The sequence below is a fragment of the Dendroctonus ponderosae genome, unplaced genomic scaffold (genome assembly GCF_020466585.1).
Source record: "Dendroctonus ponderosae isolate FM_Combo_2020 unplaced genomic scaffold, Dpon_F_20191213v2 Dpon_F_20191213_1, whole genome shotgun sequence".
Taxonomy (NCBI): domain Eukaryota; kingdom Metazoa; phylum Arthropoda; class Insecta; order Coleoptera; family Curculionidae; genus Dendroctonus; species Dendroctonus ponderosae.
The window spans coordinates 56,175,458-56,188,045 of record NW_026017110.1 but is presented as its reverse complement, the minus strand read 5'-3'; the positions used below and the strand labels follow the sequence as shown (position 1 = coordinate 56,188,045).

The 12,588-nt window shown below is 32.4% G+C and overlaps 1 protein-coding gene across 1 annotated transcript in view; it reads left to right on the top strand.

Annotated features, from left to right (window-relative positions):
• Window positions 1-3,263: 3,263 nt before the first annotated feature.
• The window catches only part of LOC109537911 (forkhead box protein P1), a 164,978-nt gene continuing 155,653 nt past the window's right edge, over window positions 3,264-12,588 (top strand). The window contains exon 1 of the mRNA XM_019904866.2: window positions 3,264-3,550. The gene's annotated coding sequence lies outside the window, so the exon portion shown is untranslated. The remainder of the gene's footprint in view (window positions 3,551-12,588) is intronic.

The window sequence follows — 12,588 nt, the reverse complement described above, 5'->3', positions numbered from 1 at the left end:
GCGGGAACAGAAGAAGCCTGTGTAAAGTTTAAATTTGCCTTAGCCGGCAAGTTTTCATGATATAACGTAATATAAAAATGCCAAAGATAATTACATATTAAACTTTGTTCAAAATTTTTGTCATCTAATATTTAAGATGAGTACTAAAAGACGTTTCTTTTAGAAGCAGTATGAGCATACAGTATGTTTTCGGGTAGATGTGACAAGAGCTTTTAAGTGTGAGCGTGTTAATCTACGATATATAGAAATGATTAAATTCCATATGATTCAGGCTGTTTTATAAGCAAATTTATCAAGATCATTAATGTGTCTCCATTTTCAATTTCATGTTTGCGCAGTTTTTTATGTAAAAACAGTATGTTCAATGTAAAACGTATTTCCTTGGTTTGTGCATATAAGGTGATTCAGAATTGGCGTCAATCATTTTAAGGGATAATAGCGGCTAACTTGAAAATAAAAATAAAATAACTAACTTGTACGATAAAAATATTCAATTTTTTGGTCAAATTCGAAGGTAAACTTAAAAGATAAGTATAATTTTAAAATGGTCCCTAGTTTGATCGGTATCCTATTGGAATATGTTCTTAAGTTTTTGCTATTAAAAGTACCCTTCCAGAATTTTTTTTACGAAAATTCGAAGCGGCAACAATGTTTTTGTCATTATCAGGAAGTTACAGGTAGATAGCTTTTGTCAAGAAAAACAAAATATTGTCAAATTCTGACTTAGTTTGAAGCTGCTTTCACAAAATAATAATAGCAATAATTATTATATCCTGTCCTGCGGTGCTTAATTGAATGAAGGGCTAGAGACAATAGACGATTGGCTCCATGAGTTGAGGCAGATAGTGGACGACCAAAAGTTGTTCGGATTCTAGATATAGAGTAACGGGTATAGCAGATAATCCCAGGCTACTATGCACCAGATAATTACCGAGGAATTTCACTCCTACAGAAATTTCGCCAATTTTGAATCACTGAATATATCTATATACACATGCAAATGTGCTAGTGAAGATAATAGATAATTATGTTCTGTGTTCTGCCATGCGTTACTTTAATGTGATTTATTTGACCAGAAATATCATATTTTTTTATTTACATAGAATTAAGTTCCGTCTTCGATTTTATTCTATCTATCCATTAAGATAATCGCAAATGAGTACACATTTATCTCGATGTGCGTATAATTCTAAACAAAAAGAGCGCAATAGGGTAAAATGTTTAAATCATCGCCATCTTTTAAATTCTGAAATTTATCGGTTAAAAGAGGTCAAAAAGTTCTTAATCCCCTCCAGAGACGTCACTGAGAGAAACAAGAAAACAAGCCCAAGTCCCCCAGGGTGCAAGAACGATTAGAATCATCCAGGCACTAATGAAGTAACGGTTGCCGAAACTTTCCGCCACATTTTAATGTTCTTTCGCGTTTTTATAATGACACGCTTCGTCGACGGTTGTCTCGTGCTCGAACTTTTCTTATAAAATAAAAGGCAATTGCCATAGCCAGCAGTTCAATATACCTTCTTTGCCAGAATTCAGCGATTATAACGATCCAGGTCTTTGTTTCCTTTAGGTTTATTAGCTGATCGCCTTTTCGTCTTTTCCGTTGCTGAATAAATTAGGAATCCAAAATGAAATACATTCAGACGCGTATTATGTATGTATGTGAGAATAATCGTGCAAGGACAACTTTAGATAAAGGCATGACGTAAAACTTCATGTTTCAATTAGGCTTCCACCAAAAATTCATGATTCTTGGATTAAATTACATTATTTTCCGGTTTGAATAGATAAGCGAACACAGGTAAATAAAAAGCAATTTGTGGCCCTGACAACGTCAAGATGAAAAACTAACAAACGAGTTAACTCGAACCATTTATAGTTTATCTTAGTTCAAATAGAGTAAACAAACAAATATGAAATACAACAACCCAGCTTATTAATATCGCAATAAACGCGGGTTTATTTTCGTGTCTTATTTACCAGCTCTGAGAGTTCTACAGTACATTAGGCTTTTAAGCCTTCTCTTCTTTTCAACTAAAATTTAAGTTCATGGCGGGCTTATAAGTATAGGTAGTTGTGAAATAGTCCTTTTGCAGTAAAATTATTTTACTGCACCGGTTGTCAATCTGCTTGAAGAAACTCAAGTGGAACAAGTTACATAAAAACTTTTTTTCCAAGAAAGAGCATATCCGCTAATGACACTTTAATCTGATAGGGCGCACTTATCAATAAATGCACGTATGGTAATTAACCAAAGGGGAAAAAGGGGAAACCATCTTCAAAGCCAAATTGACAGATATCAAATTTTGAAGAATCTATCTTAACATGAATCCAAACGTTTCTAGGCTAGAAGCCAACAACTACAGCTTGCATATTTTGAGAACATTTTCCCCAATTCGGACTTCCAGAGACTCTGACGGGCAAATGTCCTGAAGTCAATGAAATTCTTAACTTCAGTATCTCTATAAACGAAAACATGTAGGTAAACGGCTAGACAGAACATTTCAGCGAATTCACTTTCACTGGCTCTTGGACTCTCTTCAGGAAGACCTTTTTTGGCAGCGGCAGGATGCTCACCACTATTTCACCATATCTGTGTTTTAAGGAACTAGCGTTCACTATTTTCGCTGAAGAGCCAATGTGAGATTTTCTGTTACATATCAATAGCATCCGGAGATTTTGTGTACGGATATTTAAACGCAAATTTACTCCACTCAGCTTGTGGATGCCAATGGCGATATACACAGGAATATGCATATAAATTTCTATTATACACAAATGTGTATTGAAGATCAGCTCAAAACAATAAGCAATATCAAGGAAATGCTTGCAGAGTGCTAACATAACACAGCCATTGCATTTGATTCTTGATAGATATTTGCATGGTGAGATTTGATATAATCGGGTACTCTTGGTAATTCTACATTAGCTTTAGCCAGCTTTAAATCGACGCAAGGTCCTATTTTTCCATTAAAAAGTTTACTGAATTGCTCCAATTGAAACAACAAAATTGCTTCAAATTGGTGGTAGGAGAAAAAGTGTTAAATTTGTGAAGTCCTACCCTGCTTTTTGAATTGAGGGGTTAAAGCGACCGTTAAGGATTATAGATAAATACGCCCCTGCGGGATGATATCCAGCCGTCGAGGCAGGTGTAGTTGGTTTGCTTTTGCATTTCTCTAACTCTAAATATAACTGTGTAAACAACATCTCTCATACGGGCGAGGCAAGCGGCAGACAAGTAAACAGTAAACAACACAGCACATTATGTGTGCCGCACAAACGTGTGTGTGTCTGTACTGCTCTCAGTTCGAAACTAGGCGGTCCGACGAGCTCAAGCTATTTAGTTCATTACTGTCTGACACCGGCGCGAGTTTTTTTCGCCCGAGTAACCTAACCTTACTTTCGGAAAGCCCGCTCTTTTTGGTAGAATTTCGAAATTACGTAACTGTTTCGAAATCGGGGTGGTAGTGTCAGGTGATTCATCATTTTTGACTTTTTTTCAAATTTTGGATTCTTTGCATCGAGTTATGCGAAGAAGGTGACACTGGCAGTAAGTATCAGTTACTTACAGATATTTTCGGATTTTGGCGCCAAAATTAACTATGGATGCCTTAGACCATTTTAACATTTATTCATATTAGTACTACCGGAAGTTTTTGGCACTTTCCAAAGTGTCCTTTCAGAAATTATAAATACCTACGTATTTATTTCACCCGCGGTCCAAAATAATTTGAAAATTAATCAGTACAGGAGCTTAATCAGTATGTTTAAAAAAAGTGGTGTGTTTTTCAAATTTTTGATATGGTACTTAAAAAATCCATGTTTTGTAACTCTATATGACCAAACCAAAACGCCACATTAAAAAAAGGATTTTGCAAAAGAAAATGAAATTATCTTTTATCGGATGGCCTTGTTCAAGTTTTTCAATGCTTCCTTAACGATTCATAAGTTAGCAGCATTTAATGTTATGCTGCTACCGGCTAGGCAAGTTAACCTATTTATTTATTTATTTAAAGACCAAGACATTTATCAATTTCGGATATTCAGATAAGCACGCGTTTCCTGTTTTTATTTAAATGGGGAGTTCGGGCGCTGCCGATAATAACCAATTTATTTAATAAAACATCCTGAATCCTTAATTTAAATAATTTCTCAAATCAGGGCACAACACATCACATTGAAAATGAAACACGATTTTTCGAATATTTAGTTAATTTAGATTTTTCCACGTTTAAGTAGGTATGCTCTATTGAACATCTACTTAAATGACTACACTAACACCCATAACACGTGTATGAGCTTGTGTTGAGATTGTGTTGAGCCACAATCTACACAATAATTGCATAAAATCTCAACTTCATATGTTATGATATAACTTCATATGTTATGATATAACTTCATATGTATGATTCTTGCTTGTCCAAATCTGAATAAAAAACATGCTTATGTCAAATGCTCAGTTTGGAATACTGGATCCGTCAAAACTTCACCACTTGTTTTCCTTTATTAATTCAAGAATAAAAGGCAGCTTTTAAATTTTGAAAATAAACGCTAAATTTCACTATATTTAACTTGAAATCATCAAAAGATTGCAATCTTTGTTTTCGTTTAATAGCACACTTTATATAATATTAAGTATGGTACTTGTAGCTATCGTTTTATTCGCTGCTGTAATTTTTTACCAATACATTGTGGTTACGAAAATAGTGCTTACGTTTATTCCGTAGTGTGTAACTAACAGAAAAACAGTTTGTTGTAGACAAACGAGAAATTAAACTTTCTCAAACATTCAACTCAAAGATAGTGTCCAAGCTTATATCAAACACGCAAATTCTTCTTTAGTTAAAATATCTTGTGGTAATGTTAAGTTTGGTAGTTCATTCTGACGAGTGATAATAGGTACGGACCTATTGATACTTCTAAGACTATACTCAAGGTAACTTATTGCAACTAAATAAATAATCATTTATATCCTATTTCTTCATCAGGGTCTTTCATAATGATGTACAAACATTTTAAGGGTGTGTATACAAAGTAATTTAAATTACTTTTAATTTAATTTTTTGGGGGAATCTTTTTCCTGTCGAAATACTCGCTATTAGATGTTTCCAAAATTTTTTCCCTAAAACTATTAACCATATAGATTTGAATTTTACTACATGTTACTAACTAGCTGAACGATATTTTCTAGTACTCGTTTCTTGTCCAGACGTTTTGGAGTGAAATAAATTAACAACCCCGTTCTTAATTCTCCGGGAACGTATTTCCAGGATAGCACATTTCTTTATGAACAAAACTATAGTTTATTTGAGCACTTATCATTTTTGCGTGTCCTTAATAGTATTTGAGGAAAAATATATTTTTCTGTCGATTACACATATTTATCATGAACAGTTACTTACTTGAACGTAGTAGGCGTCTAATATGGGTTTATCATTTTTGACTTTCAATGTTTTAACAACAAATTAGTCGATAATAAATGCTAATAAAGTATGTTTGCAAATTTCGCTTCGTTCAATGTTCAATTCTTGGAGCTGTTGTGAGTATTTCTTCAGGAAGACCCAAATTAGAAGTGAAACACACCCAAATATAATTATGGAACATCAGGCTCATCAATTGGACGATTAAACAGATGCGAGTTTTTCAAGGAATTAAAAATGCGGTAAATTCACAAAACAATTTTAGACAACAATTAATTTAAGATTTTAAGCTTAATTGTATACTTTGAAACGCCATCTCGTCGTTGTATTTTCCATGTAAAATCTGCGGTTATTATGATTATAAAATTAAATGTTTTACGTTTTTTTTGCTAGAATTTACAATCAAACGTTCATATTTTTGGTAATGTCTATTATGTCTAAGATTCGCCGTTTTCCAACTAAAAATGCCCCGATATATTTCTAATTTATGGAAATGCCGCCAAAATATCCTTCTTGTTGGAAGATGCTAGTACGAATGGAACAAAAAGCTTCATATAATCAATTAATAGGTGTAATTAATTTTGAATTAAAAGCAGGACATAAAATTAGGTAATAAAAAACTAGATAAAAAAATAAAAATAAAAAAACATAGATCGGCATTGGACCTTGTCGCAACATTTTAATATCCTCTCTTTAAACTTTTCTTCTCATAGCTCTAGATCATTTTCAACAACAACAACACAGTCCGAACTTCAACTCCCCCGAAAGACAGTAATTTAAATAGTTAGTGAATTGGCAAGTAATAATTTTTCAATTGGTTCTAATGTTGAATGTATAAACTTATGATAGTTAAGTACTTGAACATCCTAAATAATTGTCTAGATTTTGTATCTGGTTATTTACAGTACGTGTAAAGTACTTTTTTATTATTCAATGGAATTATCCACGAAACACATTTTCGCAACAAGTATTTTGCCTTTATATTTTCTTTGTGGTGTTTTGCCTCAGTCAGTTGTAAAAAAATGTATTTTTTTTATTTAATTGTAATTGTAAATGTACAACAATTTTCATACATCTAGCTTTTAAAAAAATTGTATGAGCTCTTGCCTGAGTTGTCCATTTTTGAAAAAAAGTTGGCAATTTTAAGCGATTTTATTTTGACGAAAACTGGGGTGGGTTCAAGCATGAATGTGAACGCTTTTGAAGTAGTAACTTTTGTTTGCTCAATATTTTCCGAAGTGGTCGGAAGGTTATTGTCTATGACATGTTGTTTGGGTGTATTAATAGTGCTTTTCATACGTTGAGGTTTTTAAATAATCACATTTTTTAGATATTATTGGAGCGTTTACGAGCGAAGTTGAAACTTGTAAACCGGATTAAAGTATCCGAGTTCTGCAGAATGCTGTAAAAATGTTCCTCGTGTACGAGTTTAATACAATAATTATTTCAAAATATCTCGTATTTTTCTGAAAGGACAGCATTTGTCCTCGTATAGAGCCGTACCAATTCAAAGCACAATTGTTTTAAACCACTTATTTAAAACCGATGAAGAACTTTTCATGTGCGTAGCATTTGAAAAGTTCCAATTCAGATTAATCAAAAAAACAGCAATCTGAACCTGTAGCTTTTTGGCTATTCTGAAATAGTGTTTTTTAATATGCATAAATTCAATTATAAAATCTTGAATAAGTCGTGCAATAACCAATATATCCAAATAAGTGGCCAACAAAAATTAGGGACGATTATTGTTGATTTGTGCAGCTGCAACCGCATTTATAAACTACGTTTGTTAAGAAAATAGACGGACAAACCCTTTCTAAGTTTTTTTTCAATTAAAAACCTGACCTACGTGTGGCAGAGGAGCCATATAATTGTGTTATAAACCAGAAAATAAGACCCTTTTTAAAATTAGATGTTAAACGTGGATTTTCATTGTGCCTCACATTGTTTGAAGCAAGTACTTATTCCTCTGAAGATGCTAGCCTGTCTGCTAGCGAAACCTCAGGGCCACATTCGGATGGGCTACGGTCTAATAGTGCAAAAATCACCAGCCTTGCTACTACTCTTGTTTGAAGATTTAAATCTTGCGCTGCATCTGCTAAGCTATTTGAGTGATTGTCTTGAAAATACTAAATTGTTTTATCTCTTTTGAATTAGTATCTTAGTTCCACCACTTCACATATTTTGAAGACTTCAGAGAAGCTGCCTGATTCCTATTTTTCTGACAATATTTGAAGTTTATGTTCAAATTTAGGATACCCGAAAACACAATTAGGTACATACTTAACTATCAGGCGTTGACTGAACTTACTTCGTGATCGTTGTTGAGATATTTGTTGTTAAATAAAGGAAATGCACGGTTGGTATGCCAACTTTGTCTCCGTAGTCAGTGATCAAAATATCTTCTTGTTCCTTTTCAAGCAAACTACTAATCCTTATAAAATTGTGTAAATAACAGATCTTTATTCAAAAGGTATACGAAACTCGGAAAAACTCGTAAATAAAATCTATTGTTGCGGAAATAAAACTTTGAAATGTGACAAAAAGTCAGATTTTGGAAGTTACTTCATAAATGTGTTATATCAATATTTTGAAAATTTCAGCTGATAATTTTCATATCCCACCACCCGATCAGTTATCAGATAAACGTTATACTCATTACTTACGCTTGATACGTGAACAAAAATGTAGTCAATTTTTTCTAATTAAACTAGAGCGAATTACAGCAACATACCACATATGAATAATGCGCTTCAATCAAAGATTTGTATGTATGTGCTCGTACGGTTAATTTATTACGAATATATGTAATAAATAAATGTTTATTTTTTAAATTATTATATAAGAACAAGTCAAGAGAAGCAATAATTCTGCTAGTTGTAACGTTAAAGTTATTTTTGGGTAACAGATTTAAACATTCGCATTACTTCAATCTCGAGTTTTTACGCGGAACAACCAACCAACTAGTAGATTTGGTTTCCACCCAATTTCGATATCAGCACAGCTAATTTAGACTAGAGATTTCAATTTAATGCTTTTGACTTCAGAGAGAACATGTAAAGCAAAATTCAGCTAATCGCATTTTAATCGCCTCGTATATTACAAGTTATGTATGATTGAAAAAACATTCAGAAATCATGTACACTCTCTGGCTGGGTTTAGCCTGAGAAATGGTTGATTTTAAACTGCAAAGATCGCTTAAAAAGCGTTCAAGTCAATTGCTGGTTTGCATCATGTAAAATGCTTCATGAGATGTACTTGAAAGTCGTCAGTTTTGTTAAAAAGTCAGCTTTTCTGGGATTATCGAGGTCAATGAGACCAATAAAAATCAACCTCGGTTTTTCTAATTATACGTTTTACCGAAAAAAATACTTTCTAGAAAGTAAGTGGCTGTCGTATGACTTAACGAGGTATGATTTTATAATATGAGTAAACAAGACAATTGTACATGTTCTGGGATGCTAATTTTTCAATATCTAAATTGCTACAAATTTGCAAAATATGTTTCAAAAGACTCTTTCCATATCTTTTTAGGCAATTCATCTATAGGAGACCATACTCTACTGAATCTCCAACAGATAAATTATATGTATTGATAAATTAATATTTTGAGCTTTGGTGTATCTTCATTCTTAAAATCGTGACTTTATAAATAAGTTGCATTATTATTATACTAACGAGGCAGATTTTTCATGTTATCCCTTAAGTTCTATGGGAATATATTGGTGGTAAATCCAAATGTTATAGTAAGAATTATCGGGAAAATATAAGTCTGTACTTAAAAAACTGAACTGTTTCAATACATTTATTTTTAGTGCTCAATATGTTTTCATATTGTGTCGGTTGTACGTATGTATTTGTATTTTTTGTGTAAAAGTTATGTCATGCCCTTATTCACTATCTTCAAAACTTAACTAAGCAAGATCTTAGCATATCAGTAGATCCATTAATTTTACACATATTCAGTATTTGACACTTTCACAAGTTGTAACCGTTTGCATTCCTCGGTTAACTTCTGATTTTTCATCTATGTTAATTAAATCTCATAGCAAATAGTTAAAATTTCTAGTTTAAGTTACTGATAATGTTAAATGCTGTTAACCGTTAATCCCTGTCCACTAACAAAAAAAGTTTTTAAAGCTCTTGACGGAACTTAATTTCACAATATTTCAGTTTTGCATTGAGGCCTTTACTTATGAGATGAAATTTTAAGTCACAGGTTTTTCAGTTTTGTAAAACATTTTTAAAAATAATTCATTTTAAGTTTAAGTTATAAATTCTCGTAATAGTCTTCTGACTTGGTTTGGTTGGAGATTCATCTTCATCAGTCCGTTTTCTTCATCAGCCATAAAAGTACCTAGCTTTTATTAAATCTTGGCATCATCCACATGAAATATCTTGCTCTATTTCTAAATCGGGAAAGTATTCTTCATGGTGATAAAAATATATTTAAAAATTTCTCAAATTGAAAAATAGACCCACATGAATTATGTTTTCATTAACTCCTGTTTTGTTACAATTTATTAGTTTGACGTGTTAGATACGGTTGAAAGACCACGCATACCGCAAAAACCAACAATTAATTTCGGTGGCCTGCATGAAGATAAAATATACAGTGAGGTTTTCTTATCTCTGAACGTAAAACATTTTTCTATGTTCACGTCTAATATCACATCTCAGTCCATTGAAATGCTACAATAAAAGTTTAAACTTAACTTATTATTGAATATCCACTTGTACATTTTGATTAGCCATCATCTTCTAGTTTAGGCACGTAGAATGCTAAATTTTATTAACCCGTTTTTTGGTGGGACACTACGTAACAGGAGATTTAAAAGTGGCTTAATGCGTTGAGGTATGCTCTTTTAGTATTTATCAGATCACATGTTCAGATACACAAAATAACGTAACTTTTCATTCCAATCGCCTAATACTAACATATCAAATTAGAACACCCGACCTAAATATATAGTTATCACACCAAGATAATTTCAAAAATAATGCAAATTTTTATTTATTGTTAGCAGGTGTAGCTAACAGAAGTACACAAAATGTGATTAAATTATTCAGCATAAACGTACGTACGTGTATGTTATTTATATATTACTAAACACACATTTAATCTTTTGAACAATGCAAGTCAATAGACTATTGTTATTTTATCGTGTATATTTGTAAATTTTTACGAAACCAAAAATACACTCGTACCAATTTCTCGTGTTACAATGGACTAGGGACTGCGGAAAAACGGATTCAGATCTTTTTACTTTATTTTCCCATGTGCTCGCTAGACGGCCGATCACAAAAAAGTGAAAAATGTCGCCCCTTTATTAGTTTTTAAATGCCAATGTAAATAAAATGAAGTAATATGGCGACTCTTGTTTTATGTGTCTTATCTCAGTGGCGGGCCAGTTGTCAATAATTTCACGAAAATACGAAAATATTTGAAAATTTTTTATGGCATCGTAAAACTCGCATTTGAATAATACTTTGTTAATTGTCGCTTGCATAAAAAAGTTGCAATTGGTATTTTACGTTTTACGAATGCTTGTTTACGTATAATAATTCGGTAATGTCGGAGAATCAGAGAAAATATTATGAAGGGAGTTCTGACGGTTGAACACATAATTATGAACAGGACAAAGTAGGACACTAAAAATTTAAATTTTGCAACTTGATACAACCTTTCAATATCCATTGAAACTCCGATGTTTTTGTGAGATTTTTAGATTCCACGGAAAATCTCTAATATTTTTCATGGGCGTCTGTTAAAAAATGAATGTAGATAAAGTATGGATAATAAAAGAAACTGAATAACATCCGTTCAACATTCAGTTTTGTCTCCCCATCGATGGCCAAGTTTTCATTATTTGGCTTATCTGATCCAGATCCGATGTCTCAAAACTGTATTTTTATTTTCCTGGGTACTCACTAAATATTCAACCAAACGTTTCCCTTGCACCTGCCACAAACGTTGTTAAATGCGATGCCCACTCTTATAGTGTAATTAGTAATATTTAAACTCTAGCTTGGGCTGAATTGTGGATGTGGTAATCGCTGTTTCCAAATTGCTTTGAGATTTAATTAAATTAATTGTTAATTTAATTATTAAGCTAAGTAACCGAAAGTCATCGAAACGGATCCGAAATAACATAAGCATAAGCAATTTCTTATTGAATATTCAGATTTTGCTGTTGGCATCATTTTTTGGTCGTCAGTATTTTGGAAGCTCACTGATATACTGAAAACGTATCGCTTCTTAAAGTCTGATATTTCGATAAACAAATGTTCTTCTATCTTTTGGAAATCTTCCTCAGTTTGATCCTTCTGTATTTGAAGGAGATGAAGAAATATTTATTGCTTGCCATTTGTTTCTATTCCGGAAGGACAATGCAAATGATTGTCTCATTTTTAAGAAAATTAAAAATTCCACTTTTGTGTTAATGATTAAATAATAATATCGAAATTATTAAGTGAATAAAATGGTATAGCAAAATATCCACATACATTTAATTTGTCGTTCAAAAGCCAACAATATCTAAAAGAAAATTAAAGGCAGAGGTAATAGTAATTTATAAGTATTATTTAATAAACAACATCCTCATATTTTCGATTAAAATATATCGTTTTAGTAGATTTTTTACTGCTGGTTCCCTATACAGTAATTGACAAACGATTAGAAGGTCAGCACAATATTGTGATGTTAGTCACAGGTCTGTTGACCTTCTATATAATTCTAATATTGGAATTCGTCTATTATAGAGTAAGGTTTTTTGGTAGAAAAGCTCAAGCGGCAATAAAGGCTGTAAACATATTTTGTCAACGTCTAATCTAGTCGACATTTCGCGATCACATGTATTCCTAATTACAGAGAAAAAGAATAAAATAAGAACGTTGCTGAATAGGGTGAACATAGCTGATTCATCAAGATTGAAAATCGATATTGAGGAAATAAATGTGCAGCTAAATCGCAGTCGAATAAACACCGTGTAAAAGAGCAATGAGGAAATGGCTATTTATTCAAAACATTAGTAAAATGTCGGAACGAGCAGGAAGGGATTAGAGATCTCTAAAATTGACTAGCTATGGTCAATATTGGCTAAATAATAAATTTACCACATGAAGATACTAAAACCACGCTATAATAGCGCTCGAAGCCATTTCATTT